The sequence below is a fragment of the Bos javanicus genome, chromosome 10 (assembly GCF_032452875.1).
Source record: "Bos javanicus breed banteng chromosome 10, ARS-OSU_banteng_1.0, whole genome shotgun sequence".
Taxonomy (NCBI): domain Eukaryota; kingdom Metazoa; phylum Chordata; class Mammalia; order Artiodactyla; family Bovidae; genus Bos; species Bos javanicus.
The window spans coordinates 12,638,263-12,656,728 of record NC_083877.1 but is presented as its reverse complement, the minus strand read 5'-3'; the positions used below and the strand labels follow the sequence as shown (position 1 = coordinate 12,656,728).

The window sequence follows — 18,466 nt, the reverse complement described above, 5'->3', positions numbered from 1 at the left end:
ATAATGATTGTGCTCCTGACTGTTCTACTTCCTTTTTTATTATTTTTTAAGATCACTGTCTTCTACCACTGAGCATTATAGATGGATGGGGAAAACGGTATACTGATACTTAGGTTTGTTAGATAGGACTGGCTATTATCATCACCAGACATATTCCCATCCCCTTTTTGGTCAGAATTGTAGTAAGTGGTATTATTTCTCTTTATAAAATAATTTGTTCTAATAAGCTCTAAGATACTCCCTCTTAATCTTTTTTTTTTTTCCCTGAACTTTGAAATAGAATTTTCTTCATACTGACCACTGTGCTAAAGTTGGATTTATAGGTTGTTGTTTGAGCCTGTTGTGGTTGGTGAATATTCTTCATTTTCTTATGCTGAGAAATGCCTGAAGATACCAATGTAACAGCCATTTTTAACAAAGTTGTGTTTTTTTTTTTTCCTCCTGTGGTTAACTGTCATTTTGGTATTTCTGCTTGACCTCTTCTTTTTCGAGGTTTTAAAAGAAAATTTCTTTTCTTTGTAAATATTAGAAACCAAATTCAAACTAATTTACTTTGAAAAGGAAATTAGTGCTGATGGGAAGGATACTAGGGCTTTCACAGTACTTTCAAGGTAGAAGTATTAAGTATTAATATTACAGCCAGGCTTTTGTGAGGGGGAGGGGACTCAGAAATTGGAAACTCACCAGTAACTTAGAAAGCTATTTTCTTCCCACCCTGGGGCAGCATGATCTCTTCTGCTTCCCCCAGCTTGTCTGCTTCATTTTTCTGTCTCTGCATGTTGTCTTTTACCACTGCGCATGGCTGAGCGAGTCCTCTAACTCTTAAATTCGTATATTCACTCATGGTTCTGTGATCCCATTCTAAACCCTGGGAAAAAGTCCAGTTTGAGGCAGATGTCTGTGTCTGGTCCAATCAGCTGTGGCTGATGAAACCAAGATTTCAGAGAACATTTCAGTCCTCATTTTTATAGTAGAGGAGTAAATGCAGGGCATACAACTCTCAGGGAAGAGGGATGTAGGTTCATGGATATCCCAAAACGTGGTGATTGCAAAGGAATAGTAAATAATGTGAAATAAAATTAAGGTTTTTTTGAAATAAAAAAGAGACAACTCATTAGCTTTATGTAGTAGAAAAGAACTTAAAAGTTATTTCATCCCAATCCATATTGTGAAAGCTATCAAAATATCTCCCCGTTTCAAAATAGGAACCAGTGGAACTGATGTTTTTAGTTTCTGCATACAGAATTTGAAGTTTGAATCATGCTATTTCCTGAACACAAATAGTCTTATATTAATATTTTTATTAACACAGTGTGTCATTTTCTATTCAACAAGCGTTTACTGACTGCCTGTCCTTTTTCAGGGACTGTGCTAAAACAGATGATTACAGAGATAGAGATGTAATGTTGCCTGCCTTCTCTCAATTTCTAATCTAGTTGAGAAGAGTAGATGTTCAAAGAAACAATGATAGTATTAATGTGATAATTATAATACAGATATGTACAGGATGGTCTTGAAGTGTAAGAGAATGATAGTCTCTCCTGGGGAGCAGGATTAGGAAAGGCTTGAAAGAGCAGGTCTCACATATTACACAGGAGCTGGCCGTCTGAACAGGAAAAACTGAATTTACAAAGGTGGTGTGGAGTTTGGTATAGCTGAAGTGAATTTTACAGCATTCAGTTTAATGCAGCTGAAATGAAAACTTATTTTTTCGTATCTGTCCTTCAGTTCAGTTCAGTCGCTCAGTCGTGTCCGACTCTTTGCAACCCCGTGAATCGCAGCACCCCAGGCCTCCCCGTCCATCACCAACTCCCGGAGTTCACTCAAGCTCATGTCCATCAAGTCAGTGATGCCGTCCAGCCATCTCATCCTCTGTCGTCCTCTTCTCCTCCTGCCCCCAATCCCTCCCAGCATCAGAGTCTTTTCCAATGAGTCAACTCTTTGCATGAGGTGGCCAAAGTACTGGAGTTTTAGCTTTAGCATCATTCCCTCCAAAGAACACCCAGGGCTGATCTCCTTTAGAATGGACTGGTTGGATCTCCTTGCAGTCCAAGGGACTCAAGAATCTTCTCCAACACCACAGTTCAAAAGCATCAGTTCTTCGGTGCTCAGCTTTCTTCACAGTCCAACTCTCACATCCATACATGAGCACTGGAAAAACCATAGCCTTGACTAGACGGACCTTTGTTGGCAAAGTAATGTCTCTGCTTTTGAATATGCTATCTAGGTTGGTCATAACTTTCCTTCCAAGGAGTCAGCGTCTTTTAATCTCATGGCTACAGTCACCATCTGCAGTGATTTTGGAGCCCAAAAAAATAAAGTCTGACACTGTTTCCACTGTTTCCCCATCTGTTTCCCATGAAGTGATGGGATGAGATGCCATGGTCTTAGTCTTCTGAATGTTGAACTTTAAGCCTTCACTTGATAGTAAATACTTCTTTTTTAAAAGGAGGATTGTAGATTTTTAGAATAATAAAATTCTGAATTTGTATTGTAATGTCACTTTTGGAAATGAGCTTTTACTGATGATTTGCTTTCAGCCTCTTTTATCAAATTTTTTTAAGAGTGGTTGGTTGATTAGTTTACTTACATAGTGATTTTTTTTTCCTCTTCAAGCATAGAACTTTATGCAGTGGATGACTGAAATGCGAGGGCTTATAAAACTTATGAAGATCACAGTTTTTATAAAAGTGAACAGTGAAAACAATGCATAGCCCAAGCCTAGTATAATTTTAAAAGACAAAGCTCTGAGAATGACCTATGTCAGCACTGAAATTTTGTAATTTTAAAGGAAAAAGCATACACACAATATTTTTATAAAATATTTTACATCAGTTGTTTTTCTCCTGTGGTGTTTGTACCTACCTTTAAGCAAAAGTAGTGTGAGCAGTTGGCAGGACACTTTTTGCTTCATTACACTGATCAGTTGGTTAACACGTTTACTTCTCTTTTCAATTCCTTTATCCACTCATTCATGACTCCTATACCACGCCTATCACAGACAACCAACCAACCAAAAAAAAAAAGAAGAACCAAATTCACAGGTCCATAGTTGACTGTTCTGAGAAGTGACTGATACAGGTGAAAAAGAGAGAAAAGATAGTTGTGGCGAAAGCAGAAATGGTGGGTGTGTGTGTTTTGAGTATAAAGTTTATTTTCCTGTAGCAAGCTCAAAAGTTTGTGACCTGTCACCCAGATCACAAATTGTAACTGTTTCTCATCGCCTTCCACAAATTCTTCAGTTCGCCTTTTGTCACTTGTATCCTTCGAAGGAAGTGATGAGCAAAGAAAAGGCAATACGACTCTTACTTGTTGCTCCTTTTGTTTGGAATACTCTTCTCTCTCCTATTACCCTACTCATATTTCACAATTTAGATAACTCTTTTCTGACTCTTGAAGCCTAAACTATGTGTCCTTGTACTTTCTGTGATGACTTCTGTGAGAGACTTGTCACTTACAGTAATCGTCTGTTTGTTTGTCTGCCTTCTCAAGCTCCTGTAAGGCAGGGCCATAAATTATTTGTCTTTGTGTTCCCAGTGCCTGGTACAGAGCCTGGCATTTGGTAAGATTACCATTTGGGGGTTCTTGTTTGCCAACTACCGAAATCAACTTCGGTTAAAAAGAATTTATTGGAAGGATATTAGTTAGCTTACAGAAGTGACCGAAAGACTGGAGAACCAGACTCTGAGAACAAATAGGAAACCAACTAACCAACCTCAAGGCTGGACTGTGGCCAAAGTTATGCCACGGAAATGTTCTTTTCCTGTTTAAGGCACCATTGACCCCTCCACAGGATATTGGGTGCCATTGTTGGAACACCACCACTGGATACTGTATGTCACTGCCCTAAGAATGACTTTTAAACTCTCCAATTTTAGCTCTATATTCACATTCTGCGTGAAAGCATCTAATCGTCCAGTCTATATACCTGGTCCCTGAATAGGGAAACAAGTTATCTGGTGGTCTTGGCTTTCATGGTTGACTCTAGGGCTTCTAAGACACACAGTGGCAGATTCTTTTAATATAGTAAAGGAGTTCTTATGCTGGATGGTCAAAAATAGAACTGACACATGTCCTTTTCAATAAACACTTGGTAGTATTTATTAGTTGAATGATGAAGAGCATCCATCATAATTTCCTGTCTCTAAACCTTTACATCATCAAGCCTTGAAGTGACTGTGATGCTACTTCTATAATTCAGAACAAAATCAATTCCAAAACATATAGATAAGCAATACCAGCAAAGTTTTGGTTTCTTAAAATGATGATACCTCATATTTAAGTAAAATTACTCAATTAAACTTTTTTTGCCATACCCTAAGCACATGTTCATTTGCTTGTATGATAAACTAACATTAGAGGTAGGATTTGAACTTCTCCAAACTAACTCCAGAGCACTTAGCTGCTCTTTTTATAGTGTTGGTATAGCAATGACTTAATTGAAACAAAACTACAATAAACTTATGTTGAGTAAGCCAAAAGTTCTTTTGGGTTTTTTTCTATAACATGTTATGGAAAACCCCAAGCAAACATTTTGACCAAGCCAGTATTGCTAAATTCAGACTAAAATTGAGGAAAATAGGGAAAACCACTAGACCATCTGGATATGACCTAAATCAAATCCTTTAGAATTATACATTGGAAGGAACAAAGAGATTCAAGAGATTAGATCTGATAGAGTGCCTGAAGAACTATGGACAGAGGTTTGTGACACTGTACAGGAGGCAGTAATCAAGACCATCCCCAAGAAAAAGAAATACAAAAAAGCAAAATGGCTGTCTGAGGAGACCTTACAAAAAACTGAGAAGAGAAGCTAAAAGCAAAGGAGAAAAGGAAAGATACCCATTTGAATGCAGAGTTCCAAAGACTAGCAAGGAGAGATAAAAATCCTTCCTCAGTAATCAGTGCAAAGAAATAGAGGAAAACAACAGAATGGGAACGACTAGAGATCTCTTCAAGAAAATTAGAGATACCAAGGGAAAATTTCATGCAAAGATGGACACAATAAAGGACAGAAATGGTATGGACCTAACAGAAGCAGAAGATATTAAGAAAAGGTGGCAAGAATAAACAGAAGAACTATGCAAAAAAGATCTTAATGACCCAGATAATCACAATGGTGTGGTCACTCACCTAGAGCCAGACATCCTGGAATGCAAAGACAAGTGGGCTTTAGGAAGCATCACTACAAACAAAGCTAGTGGAGGTGCTGACATTCCAATTGAGCTATTTCAAATCCTAAAAGATGATGCTGTTAAAGTGCTGCACTCAATATGCCAGCAAATTTGGGAAACTCAGCAGTGGCCACAGGACTGGAAAAGGTGAGTTTTCATTCCAGTCCCAAAGAAAGGCAATATGAAAGAACATTCAAACTTAGCACACAGTTGTACTCATCTCACATACTAGCAAGTAATGTTAACTTCATGCATCACTTCATGGCAAATAAATGAGGAAACAATGAAAACAGTGAGAGACTTTAATTTTGGGGGCTCCACAATCACTGCAGATGGTGACTGCAGCCATGAAATTAAAAGACACTTGCTCCTTGGAAGAAAAGCTATGACCAACCTAGACAGCGTATTAAAAGCAGAGATACTACTTTGCCAACAAAGTCCATCTAGTCAAAGCTATGGTTTTTCCAGTAGTCGTGTATAGATTGAGAGCTGGGCTATAAAGAAGGCTGAGTGCTGAAGAATTGATGCTTTTGAACTGTGGTGTTGGAGAAGACTCTTGAGAGTCCCTTGGACTGCATGGAGATCCAACCAGTCCATTGTAAAGGAAATCAGTCCTGAATATTCATTGGAAGAACTGATGCTGAAACTGAAGTTCCAATACTTTGGCCACCTGCTACAAAGAACTGACTCATTTGAAAAGACCCTGATGCTGGGAAAGATTGAGGGCAGGAGGAGAAGGGGATGACAGAGGATGAGATGGTTGGATGGCATCACCCACTCGATGGACATGAGTTTGAGCAAGCTCCGGGAGTTGGTGATGGACAGGGAGGCCTGGCATGCTGCAGTCCATGAGGTTGCAAAGAGTCGGACACAACTGAGCAACTGAACTGACTATTTTAGAGAGATCAGAGAAATGTTTCTGCTTGCAGAAAAAGCAAGTTTTTATTTCTCAGCCATCTTACTCATCAAATATAAGGTGTTAGTACAGTCCCTTTGGAACACTGTCATTATGTACCAAAGGATACAGGATAAATGTATCCTACCACCTTTATTTGTAGGTATATTTGGAAAATAATTTGTACATGGCTTTGTAATTATTTGTAATAGCCTACCTTTGGAAATAATCCAGATGTCTGTTAACAGTGGAATGGATACATAAAATTATGATATTCTCAATGAAAAACTATACAGAAATGAAAGTGAACAAACTGCTACATATATGAGTATGACTGAATATCAGAAACAGTGTAGAGTGAAAAAAACTGGACCAAAAGAATACATCCTGTATGAATCCTTCCACCTTCCATTTATATAAAATTCAGAAACAGACAAAAATAATTCAGTGCTAGAAGTCAAAATAGTGGTTCTTTTTGGGAGGACTGAAGGGGGATTCAGGACTTCCAGTTACTGGTACTGTTCTGTTTCTTAAAGGTATATATAATGGTACTGTTGTGTTCACTTTCCTGCAGTTCTAGTTTTCTATATGTACATTATGCTTTAATTAAAAATTAAAAGTGAATAAAACCCACCTGAAACAGACTTGTGCATGGATTAGCTTGGGGAGCATGGCTCAGTGACCCCCTTAAAGTTGTATGTAAAGTTCTATCTGAATATCTATCTAAATAAGTATGTGTAGTTTAAGACAGAGAAGATTCATAGCACTAATCAGATTCTCAAAGAGGTACATTATCCAAAAAAAGTTAAGAACCCACATTGCCAGAGCCCACATATTCAGAAGAATCATTGTTAAACATTTGTATGGGAAGCTTGTTTTTGTGGAGAAATCCTTGTCTCTGTGATTAGATCCTCTGTTTTGGACCCTATCCTCTCATACTTTCTCAAGGCTTTTACACTTATTTTTTTCTTCTTCATCTCCTTTTCCCGTCTCTGCTGGATATGCTCTCGGCATACCCCCTTAATTTTGTTCATTTCTTTAGAAAAGTCTGTGGTTGGTTCCATGTCTTCTGAAATTACCACTCCACTTTCCTGCTTCCCTCTATATCAAAACTCCTGCAAAGGTTTATATATACTTCCTCACTCTCCATTCTCTACTCAGCTCATTCTAGTTGGGCTTTCTTCTTACTAACACTTTACTGAAGTGGGTCTTCTCAGGGTCACAATGATTTGAGTTTTGCTAGGAAAAAAAGACTGAAAGTGTCAGTCGCTCAGTTGTGTCTGACTTTTTGTGACCCTGTGGACTGTAGCCCATCAGGCTCCTCTCTCCATCGCATTCTTCAGGCACGAATACTGGAGTGGGTTGTCATTCCCTTCTCCAGGGGATCTTCCCAACCCAGGGTTGGAACCCAGGTTCCTGCATTGCAGGCAGGTTCTTTACCATCTGAGCCACCAGAACCACCCAAGTTTTGCTGAAACCAGTGGCTAAATATCTCTTTGGGAGGAAGTGTGGCGAGGAAGCCTCAGTTATAGAGAATTGATTTAATCGTATTTCTGACTACATGGTACTCTTTCGTCCTTGACTGTGTGGGGTCCTGTTTTAATTTTATCTTCCTTTATCCTCCATCTTCGCTCCCATTCCCTTTCCCCCCAGATATCTACTTTAACATGTTTACTTAGCATGCCATCCTGGGCTTCTCTGTTGGCTCATTGGTAAAGAATCCACCTCCCAGTGCAGGAGACACAGATTCGACCAGCTGGCATCTGGGAAGACTATTCCAGGCAGAGAAAGCAGGAAGGATAAAAGGGTCCTGAGGCTGGAACACACCTGATTTATTCAAGGATCAGTAAGAAGATTGGCATGTTACCTCTAAGTGTGCTTTCTCAGAGATTTTTAGTATGCTAAACTCGTTATATTACATCAGGAATTACTCCTACCATTTTACTCTGTGTTTTCTATTTACCCTAATTTCTTTTCTTTCTCTTTTCCAATTTTTGAGGATAAATCATTTTTTTGGTGCCAGTTTGAAAATTATGTTTTCTATTTTTATTCTAGTGGTTACCCTTTACTTATATTCTTATTTATATTTGGTGGTGTTGTTCAGTCACTAAATCCTGTTCTATATTTATATTTGTCAAATTTTTAAACATTGATTATATGTATCTTCACCCCTAAATAAGGCATGTATTTTAGTAGGCCCTCCTCTCTGTCCCCATCATGTTAACATTCTCAAGTCTTTTAATATTCAAGATTATTATGGTATATTTTTTTTCTCCTTTTCCTACCCACTTCCATTGTTTAACAAGAGTGAACCTTTTAAGTTTTGGGTTTTGTTTTTTTTCATACCATGAGGCACATGGAATCTTCCCAGACCGGGGATCAAACCAGCACGCTCTGCGTTGGGAGCACTGAGTCTTAAGCACTAGATTGCCAGGGAAGTCCCCTTTAAGTTATTTACTCACTCTTTCTTGCCATATCTTATGGAGCCGCCTAGATTTATAACATTTGGACCAATATTTTGATTTTTTTTTGTTTAGCAGTTTTCATGGTAAACCATCTGAGTACTTACTTATATTCCTAAGAATGTCTTTATTTCATCCTTGTGTTTAATAGTTTAGTTGTACGGAGTCACAAAGTTAGACAAGACTGAGTGACAGACACACTTTCACTTAGTTATATATTCAATTTCATTTTTTAAATGAAAATTTAACAAATATTAAGAGTAAAATTTTAATTTTAATTTTTTAAATTAAATTAAATTTTAATTTTAATTAAAAATATTACATTAAAATATTCCATTTACATACATTATTACTATCAATAATTAGAAACCTATAATTTTTTTTTTCTTGTAGGTGAGCTACTTTTAGGGGGGGAATTTTTAGAATTTTCTCTTTGAGATGTTCTAAGATTTCTTTAAAAAAGGGTCTAGGTATTTTTTATTATATATCAAGCTGACATATCTTTAATTTTTGGAAATTATTGGTCATTATTTCTCATTATTCTTCATTTCTGTTTCTTTCTCACCTTCTGAAAGTCCTATTATTTAGATATCAACTCTGTTTTTCCTAGCCTCCATATATGTTCACAACTAACTCTTCACAACTAATTCTTTTATTTTTTCCCTTTAATTATACTTTATTTTTTAAAATAGTTAAAAAAAATAGTTTTAGACACAGCAAAATTGAGAAGAAATTGTAGAGAGTGTCTATGTACACCTTCCACCAACAAATACAGCTTTTCCCACTATCAGCATACCACACCAGAGCAATGCATTTGTTATAACCCATGAACCTAAGCTGACACATCATTATCAGTAGGGTTCACTCTTTGTGTTGTACATTCCGTGCGTTTTAACAAATGTATAATGACATGTATGTGCCATTATATATCATACAGGATAGTTTCACTGCCTTAAAATCCTCTGTGCTCAGGCTGTTTATCCTTTCTTCCTAACTTGCTGGCAGCTGGTGATCTTTTTACTGTTCTGTAAAAAGTTTTACTGTCATAGTTTTGTCTTTTCCAGGATGTCATATAGTTGAAATTACACAGCACATAGCCTTTTTAGATTGGCTTTTTTCACTTAGTAATATGAAGATAAGGTTCTTCCATGTCTTTTCATGGTTTGATAGCTCATTTCATTTTAGCACTGAAAAATATTCCATTGTCTGGATGTACTAGTTAATTAATCCATTCACCTGCTGAAAGACATTTTAGTTCCTTTCAACTGTGGCAGTTACGAATAAAGCTGCTGTACACATCACAGACAGGTTTTTGAGTTTACACGTTTTCAACTCATTTGGGTAAGTACCAAGTGTGGTTGCTAGATCATATGGGAAGAGTATGCTTAGTTTGGTAAGAAATTGCCAAACTGTTCCCCAGAGTGACTATATGATTTATCTTCGATTTTCACCAGTGGTGAGTGAGTTTCTGCTGCCCCACATTCTTGCCATCATTTGGTGTTGTCAGTGTCCTAGATTTTGGCCATTTTAATAGGAGTGTGGTGATTTTTTATTGTTATTTTACTTTGCATTTTCCTAGTGATATATGATGTTGAATATCTTTTCAGATGCTTACTTGCCACGTGTATGTTGTCTTTAGTGAAGTGTCTGTTCAGGTCTTTTGCCCATTTTTTAATTGGTTGATTCATTTTCTTATTGTTTAGTTTCTCTTATTCTTTAAAACTTCCATATTTTTAAACTTTTATAATATATATTTTTAATTGCTTTATGCCTTCTTAATATCTTATTCTCATCATCTGTTCACTGATTTCACTTTCAAGTATATTGATTTTTTTCTATTGTATCAAATATAATATTCAACTGTATTTATATTTATTTCATTATTAAACCTGATTTAAAATTTATTATTTTTAATACCCAGTGTTTGTAGTTGGTTCTTCATTATTCCTTATTATTTTCCTAATATCCTACTTTAGTTTCCTGAGATGGTCGTCAAGCTTATTTAAGAAATACGTTTGGGACTCCCCTAGTGGTTCAGTGGATAAGAATCCACCTGTCAGTGCAGAGGACGTAGGTTGGATCCCTGGTTGGGGAACTAAGATCCCACATGCTATGTGGCAGCTAAGCCCATAAGCTGCAACTACAGAACCCTGCACATCACAAGAGAGAAGCCCACATGAAGATCCTGTGTGCCAACAGCTAAGACCTGATGCAGCCAAAAATAAATAAATATTTTTTAAAATTCTTGAACATATAAATAGTATTAAAAATTCCCCAGATACCATCTCTTCATACCTCTTTAACCATTTCTCACTTTTCTCCTTCCCATTTCTGCACTTTTTTTTTTACTCATCTTTTTTGTTACTTTTCTTGCCATATCTCTTTATCTTCTTTCATTTTCTATTTTACACTTTTCCCTGATTCTTGGTCATTCATTCTATTTCTTACCCCACCCATCTAGTTTAACTTCTCTCACTTACCTATTAACTTTTTTGGTTCATCAAAGCTCACATTCATGAATTAATATACAGGGCTCCCCCAGGAATTACTTTCTTCTCTGTCATTCTTTAATTGAAATATGGAATAGAAGAACTCCAAATTTAAAGCCATGGGAGTTGAGTTATAAACTGATGTATATGGTCTTTAGGCAAGCTGTTTAACGTTTATGCCTCCATTTCTTCATTTATAAAAAGGATTGAAAGTACCCTCCTCGCTCTAAAATCCTATGATTCTGTGGTGTCTTATTCTTCACATTTTTCCTCTACTGTGCTTACCTCATTCATTTAATAAATATTTATATACCTACCATGTATTTATAACTCCTATAATTTATGTGAGGAATCAAAAGAAATAAAAGACAGAGTTTCTGCCTTTGAATTGTTTATAGTCTGTCTGGAGAGACAAGAGGTATCTGCATATTAACCCTCAGTTATTTCCAGTCTGTTCTTCTTTCCACACCAGATTTATACTCTCAAGGGAATACCAACTACTTTATTTTTAAACATTAGTTTTACAGTCGTGTGTGTGTGTGTGTGTGTGTGTGTGTGTGTGGCTATGCCACATGAAATGTGAGATCTTAAGTTTCCCAACCAGGAATCAAACCTGTGCCGCCTGCATTGGGAGCAGAAAGTCTTCACCACTGGATCACTGAGGAAGTCCCTGCTACTTTAGTTCAAATCTAATTTCTGGGCGGGTGTGGGGGGGGGGGGGTGGCAGGTTTACCCCTGAACACAGTAAAAACTCTTTTTTAAAACATTTTCTTATACATCTAGGAATCCCCGTTGCAGTCGTTCTGTGCATTCTCATGCTCAGGTGCTCAGTTGATCAATGGTGTCTGACTTTTTGTGACCCTATGGACTGTAGCCCACCAGCGTCCTCTGTCTATGGGATCCTCCAGGCTAGGATACTGCAGTGGGTTGGCATGTCCTCCTCCAGAGTATCTTCCTGACTCAGGAATCGAACCCATGTCTCCTGTATTAGCAGGCAGATTCTTTACCACTGAGCCACCTGGGAGGCCCCAGTCATTCTGTAGCATTATTTGTGCACTTGATTCTAGTCTGGATTTTATTCATGATAGGAAAATTTACCTCAGTATCAAGGAGATTGACTGTCACTATGACTTAGTAGATGATCACTCTCTGTTTCTATCTTTGCATGTATGTATATGCCTGTGCATTTATGCTTGCATAATTATATTCAAATGTAATGTTCCAGATGGCTGAGTAAATGTGACCAGTAAGTCTTTGCACATGTATATGCTTTTTTCTCTGGTTTGTTTCTCCACCTATTTTGTAAGGGGTTATTGCTTTAGAGACTTTCTTTTCCTTTCATTGGCCCTGTATGCTCTCTGGTAAAAATATACCACTCCACAGATATATGGACAGTGTGGGGAGGGCAGGAGGGAAGTGGGCATACTTATAAAAGGGCAACACTAAGGATCCTTGGGATGGAACTGTTCTGTATCTTGAGTTGGGTGATAAGTACATGAAGCTGCACATTTAATAAAATTGTATAGAACTAAATACACACATACACACACAAATACAAGTAAAATTGGGAATATCAGAATAAGATAGAATTGCATCATTCAGTATCCCCACTGTGATTATACTATGATTTTTCAAGATTTTGCCATTGGGAGAAACTGGGTAAAAATTATACCAGATCTCCATTGTTTTTTTTCAACTGAATGTAAATGTAAAATTATTTCAGAATGAAAAGTTCAATTAAAAATAACAGCAATTTAAAGAAGTATGTGCTGAAAGATAATTGAACATATGTAGCTGCTGGAAGCACTTTGAGGAGCATGACTTTCCATTTACTTCAAAGGATGCTTTACTAAATAAATTTTATGTGTTTTTTGTTGCAAGTTTTCTTATGCATGTACAGAAAGTGAAGCAATAGTGGTGATGTGTTGTCTCCATTAACAGAAGAACTTTGTAAACACTTAAATGATGCCAGTTTCACATCAGTCTCACTTTCTGTGTAATGGGAAACCAGGTAATTCTAATAATGGGTCCGTTTTTTCATACAGTTCATGGAATCAAAGTAACAGTTTTAGAAATTTCTTCTGTCAAAGAGGAAACATTTCATATTGTGAATGCTGCTGTAAATTAATCTGAAAATTTCAACATTAAAGAAAATGCTTTGTTTTTTTACTAACAAATATTTAGTGGAGCATAGGTACTTGGAAGTCATTGTCATAAAATGTTCTTACTATATAAGGAAACTCAGTGTGCAGAAAATTTGTTTGGAATTGATTATATACTACATTCATAATTTATAATTGCATCAAACAAGCCTGATATTCTACCAATAAAATAGGTGCAGTTTTCAGATTTTTCCAGTATTTTTCATATACATTGAGTATTTCAGCTAGAACATTTTTGTGATAATCTGATGCTGAATTTAAAAATTGTTTCAGCAGATCTGTATTTACATTGTTTCTTTGCTGCCTGTCCACGATAAGATTTTATTTATTTATTTTTTATCATTACTGGATTTTTCTTTTTTTAATTTATTTCAATTAGAGGCTAATTACTTTACAAAATTGTATTGGTTTTGATTTTAGAATTATTTGAAAAATAGATGTGTACTTAGCCTCTCAGTCGTGTCTGACTCTTTGCAACCCCTTGGATGTAGCCCGCCAGGCTCCTCTGTCCATGGGGATTCTCCAGGCAGGAATACTGGAGTGGGCTGCCATGCCCTCCTCCAGGGGATCTTTCCAATCCAGGGATCAAACCCAGGTCTCCTGCATTACAGGCGGATTCTTTACCATCTGAGCCACCACTCTATATTTACTGACTGAAGATACTCAGTGAATCTGAGGTGGAGTGGCGTCCTACTTTTTCAAACATAAATATCTATCTGGATCATTTTTAGCAGTCCAAAATGTAGCAAGATTGTACTTAATGTTATTTTGCATTCATTCTTTTTATCCACTTTTCCATCCTAAGACACTTTAATCACTTTAATTGATTTTAGCCCTTTCCCCACATCTCTCCCATTTCCCAGACAGGCACCAAAGATCCACCAAGTTAGGTCAGCCTGGTGTCTGCTGCTGCTGCTATTTCCCTGTTATTATTAGATACTCAGTATTAGTCAAAACTGTGGTTTCTTCCTCTTGTGCTTGTGCCTATGTTTTTCTTCTAGGAATGAGGTACTATACATAATGTCTCAGAAATTGACGTGTTTTGCTTTCTTCTTGTTTCTGTACACATTTACTCTTTTGTGCCCTTATTTTTTTGTTTTGTTTTTCTCTTTGTCCCCTTTATCTATTTTTTAAGTGTTGTTCTTGACTGAAATGTGTTTTCTGAAAGAGCTGGTATATGAAAATTGCTTAACCATATGAAAACAATACATGCAATCTTTTTGTTTGCAAATTATTATTATTAACAGAACTTTTAAATATACACAGGCATCTTAGGGGAAAATACTTGATTGGAATTAATTTGAGCTCAATTCTTACTCTTTTTAATACAGTATTTCTCAAACTCTGAGGCTTGCAGAATTCACAAATTGAGATCTGGCATCATTTTCAGAGAGACTTTCAGTAATGTGTAAGTAGTTTGGTTTTGGTTTTTTTACATTTATATTTATTTTTATTAACTGTTTGCTATATAAACACAGTGAAATGTTAATTTATCAGATCTCTTAACAAGAATTTGGCCTATATTCACCAGGTAATGATTTTAAGTAACAAGTGACATGAAATAACTTGTTAAAAAAAGATGTTTCAGGTGTGCCCTGGGCCAGTATTAATTCAACACTGTTTATTAGAAACATCTTAGAAATAGCATCTCCAAGTGTAAAGAATTCTAGATGAAGGGACCTGAGTGCTTGCCCAGGCTCTACCGCTAACTAGGTATCCTTAAGTAAGCTACCTTTTGTGCTTCAGTTTCTTTGGCTCTAAAGTAAGGATTAAGACTATCACTAATGAAAAGATCTCTTCCCCTTTAAATGTCTATTATCCTTATCCTAACTTTTTTTTTTTAATATAAATTAAGTATTGGTAATCTTTCAAAAGGGAGCTGCCAAATTACATATTGTGTTGTTTTTTTTTTTTTTTACTATTGGTGTTTTCTTGGGAATAGGTATTGAGAGGGGAAGTGGTTTCAAAGTAGTCTAGAAGACAAATAAGCTCCCCCCTTGCAAGCTCCCCCTTGCTTAAGAACTTTGCCCCACATACTCCGACACTTTTTGTTACTAAAATTTACTTTTAAAAGTCAGTTGGCTTGGGTGGGTTAAACCTTTTTTTTAAAAAAGTAAACCTGTTAATTATGGTATACAAATAAGATTTTTTTTTCCTTTCAAAATCTCCCTAGAATGCCTAAGCATTCTAAGCAGCTTGTGCCAGTTTTCAGGGAGCTGGGGGAAAGGGAAAACAAAGTAGCAGTCACTTCTCTCCTTGGGGCCTTAGGGAGAAACTGGTAGAAAAACTTCTGGCAGGGTGAAGGCAGGCCCTTGAAATCTGGAAATGTGGTAGGAGAAAAGATGACTAGAAGTGGAATAAAAGAATAGAGAGATATGGAAAGATAAAGCTAAGCAAGAAGGCATACGCTAGCTTTCATCAACACTGTCATCAACATTTAGAATAGTGTTAGATTTTAAAAACTATTTATAAAAAATTCATTGGATGAATGAATCAATTCAATAAATTTTTACTTTTGCCCAAGTCCCTGATAAGTTAGACTCAAATCTAGTTTATCTGTGTTTATCCTACATTCAATAGCTATAGTATTTAAGGTAATCGAGGTTCAGAAAATTGATTGTGGATTATAGAAAAAAGACATTACATTTAGGAAGTTTATATACTTGAGGAAGTTTGTAAGTGAACTATTTATTCACTTAAATTTTTTTAAGCACCTGCCTACCATACTTTGGGCACTAGCAGGGAGAGGAAGTATTGGGTACTGATTATAGTGTCTATTTCTATTTAATGGAGTATTATGTGGTCATTTAATATAATTATGAAGATTATAGCCAACTAATACTTATTAAATAAGTAAAATAAAAATACTTCTGTATTATAACTGTGCATGAGGGCTTCCGGATGGCTCAGCAGGTAAAGAATCCACCTGCAATGCAGGAGACATGGGTTCAGTCTCTGGTTGGGGAAGATTCCATGAAGAAGGACATGGCAACCCACTCCAGTATTCTTGCCTGGGAAATCCCATGGACAGAGAAGCCTGCTGGGCTATAGTCCATAAGGTTGCAAAGAGTCAGATGCGATTTAGTGACCGAGAGGGAGATAAAGATTAGAAAGATGTTTCTATGCTCAAAAGAAAACTAGGAAACTTGGTTAAATATAAACCAGATTTATTATTGTGAATGGAATTATTGAATTTCTTTTTCGTCTGTTTTGTACAATTCATAAAGTTTAAATGAAAATCCACATATGTTTAAATTGTTTTGAAAAATAAGATGAACGTATATTAACTAGAAAAAGGTAATAGAGTATCATCAAAGGAAAAGAGCAAAGGTGTACTTGCAGGACAGTAGATAGATTACCTTGGCTGGAAGAACAATGAGAGATGAAGTTTAGAAAAAGATGGGAATGAGAGTCTCCAGTTTTGATAATGTAAGAAAAGATGAGCTTGGTTAGGCTTTTAACTGTGAAATTACAGTGTTTTTTCTTAATTTTAAAAAATAATTTTTAATTTGAAAAATATGAAAAATTAAAAATTTTTTTTAAAAAATTTATCTTTTTTAAAAATAAAATTTCTTCCAGCTTATTTAAGTGAACTGGAGTGAGAGGCCGTTGAGCTGGTCCATTGTGTTATCACCCATTTTCATGTATAATCTTGAGTTTATGTCTATATGAGGCCCTATCTGAAAGACTTTGCTCCTTTTACCAACTCAGTAAGTCTGTAATTTTGCAAAATTTATGTTCTCATATTTTTGTTTTTCATATATCTTTAAAATGTTGCCTCTGATTTCCACTCTTGCCTTTTCTTGTCCTTAGAGTTAGCCTAGATAGCAAATGCTTTACTACTTGACATAATGGAGTGACAGTAGAAATAAAAAAGAATCTGAATTGATTGGGCAGAGATTGAAAGGGAGAAAAGCAAGTCAGTCTCCATTAGTTGCTGAATGGGCAAGAGCTTTCTTGTAATGATTTCTCAATTTTGTTCTCATGAACCTTTTAGGAATAGAGAGCACATCCTTCTTGTTTTCTAATCTCAAAGAAAATAGATGTAATTTGAAATTAAACACACCAAGTAGGGATGTGAAATTTAAAAAAGATGTCTGTAAACATATTATGAACTAATTCTTTAAGTTATCTGTATCATGTTGAACAAAGAAGAATTAAAACAATAACTTTAATTATGTGATATTGTTACTCGAGTTTTAGTAAAGTTGTTTCATGGGTTTACATTACTGTGATTACGTAGAGAACTATTGGATCAAATACTTATTTTGCGTGGCCCCCAGTTTCCAAAATAAAGAATTTACCTCCAAAAACAATAAAAAAGAAAAATTTACCTCCTAATTGTTTAGGGGTTTTGCTCTGATGTTCTACACTGAGAGTCCAAGTTTTGAACATGACTACGAATGCTTTCCTTAAATGTTCTTTCCAAGTAACTTTTGTTGGCTCTTACCAACATAAGGCATTTTGTCTTAATGTATGTTTATTATTTTCTATGAGGATTGTAAATTTCACATTCCAATGGAAGTTTCATGATTTATTGAAACTGTTAGGAAATAACTACCCTGAGTTAAAGATTTTCATTATTTTCTTTGCCTTGTAATTTGTAACAGTATCTAAACCCTAGTTTCTAAACCTCAAACTTACTTTATAAACAGTTGATTTGAAATAAAAAGTAGAGGTGGATTTTCAGTATTATAAACTCTTCTTGAGCAAATTAAAGAACATTGAGATCTAGAAGTCATATGGGATGTTGCCAGCGATGCTCTTGACTTTATTATATACTTTGTCATTAGAGAATGCCTTCAAATATTTTGCCTACTTTCCTTACCACTCTCCACACCTAAATGAATAAATGGAATAAAAGGCAAGATAACTGAAGTGATATATAATTAACTATTCTGTTAATAAAAGAGGATTTTATCACCACTTTAAAATTGATTGCTCTATTTAAAAAAAAAATATTATTGAGCTGCACCAGGTCCTAAATGTGGCATCTGGATCTTTGCTCTTCGTTGTGGCATGCAAATCCTTTAGCTGCAGCGTGTGGGATTCTGCTCTCCAAGCAGGGACTAAATAAACCGAGGCCCTCGCATTGGGAGCTCCAAGTCTTAGCCTCCAGACCACAAGGGAACTTACTGATGACTCTTATATGTGTTGATGAAGAACTTTTGACTTGTTCCCTTTTAGTAGTTATTTACCATATTCAGTTGTGAGTCAAATCAAATTATTAAAATTTGTGAGCCAGGAAGATGTAACAAAAACAAGATTTTCATACAATTTTTCC

The 18,466-nt window shown here is 36.0% G+C and overlaps 1 protein-coding gene across 1 annotated transcript in view; it reads left to right on the top strand.

Annotated features, from left to right (window-relative positions):
• DENND4A (DENN domain containing 4A) overlaps positions 1–18,466 on the top strand; it is a 125,780-nt gene that overhangs the window by 11,872 nt on the left and 95,442 nt on the right. The window contains exon 2 of the mRNA XM_061430118.1: positions 14,514–14,590. The gene's annotated coding sequence lies outside the window, so the exon portion shown is untranslated. The remainder of the gene's footprint in view (positions 1–14,513; positions 14,591–18,466) is intronic.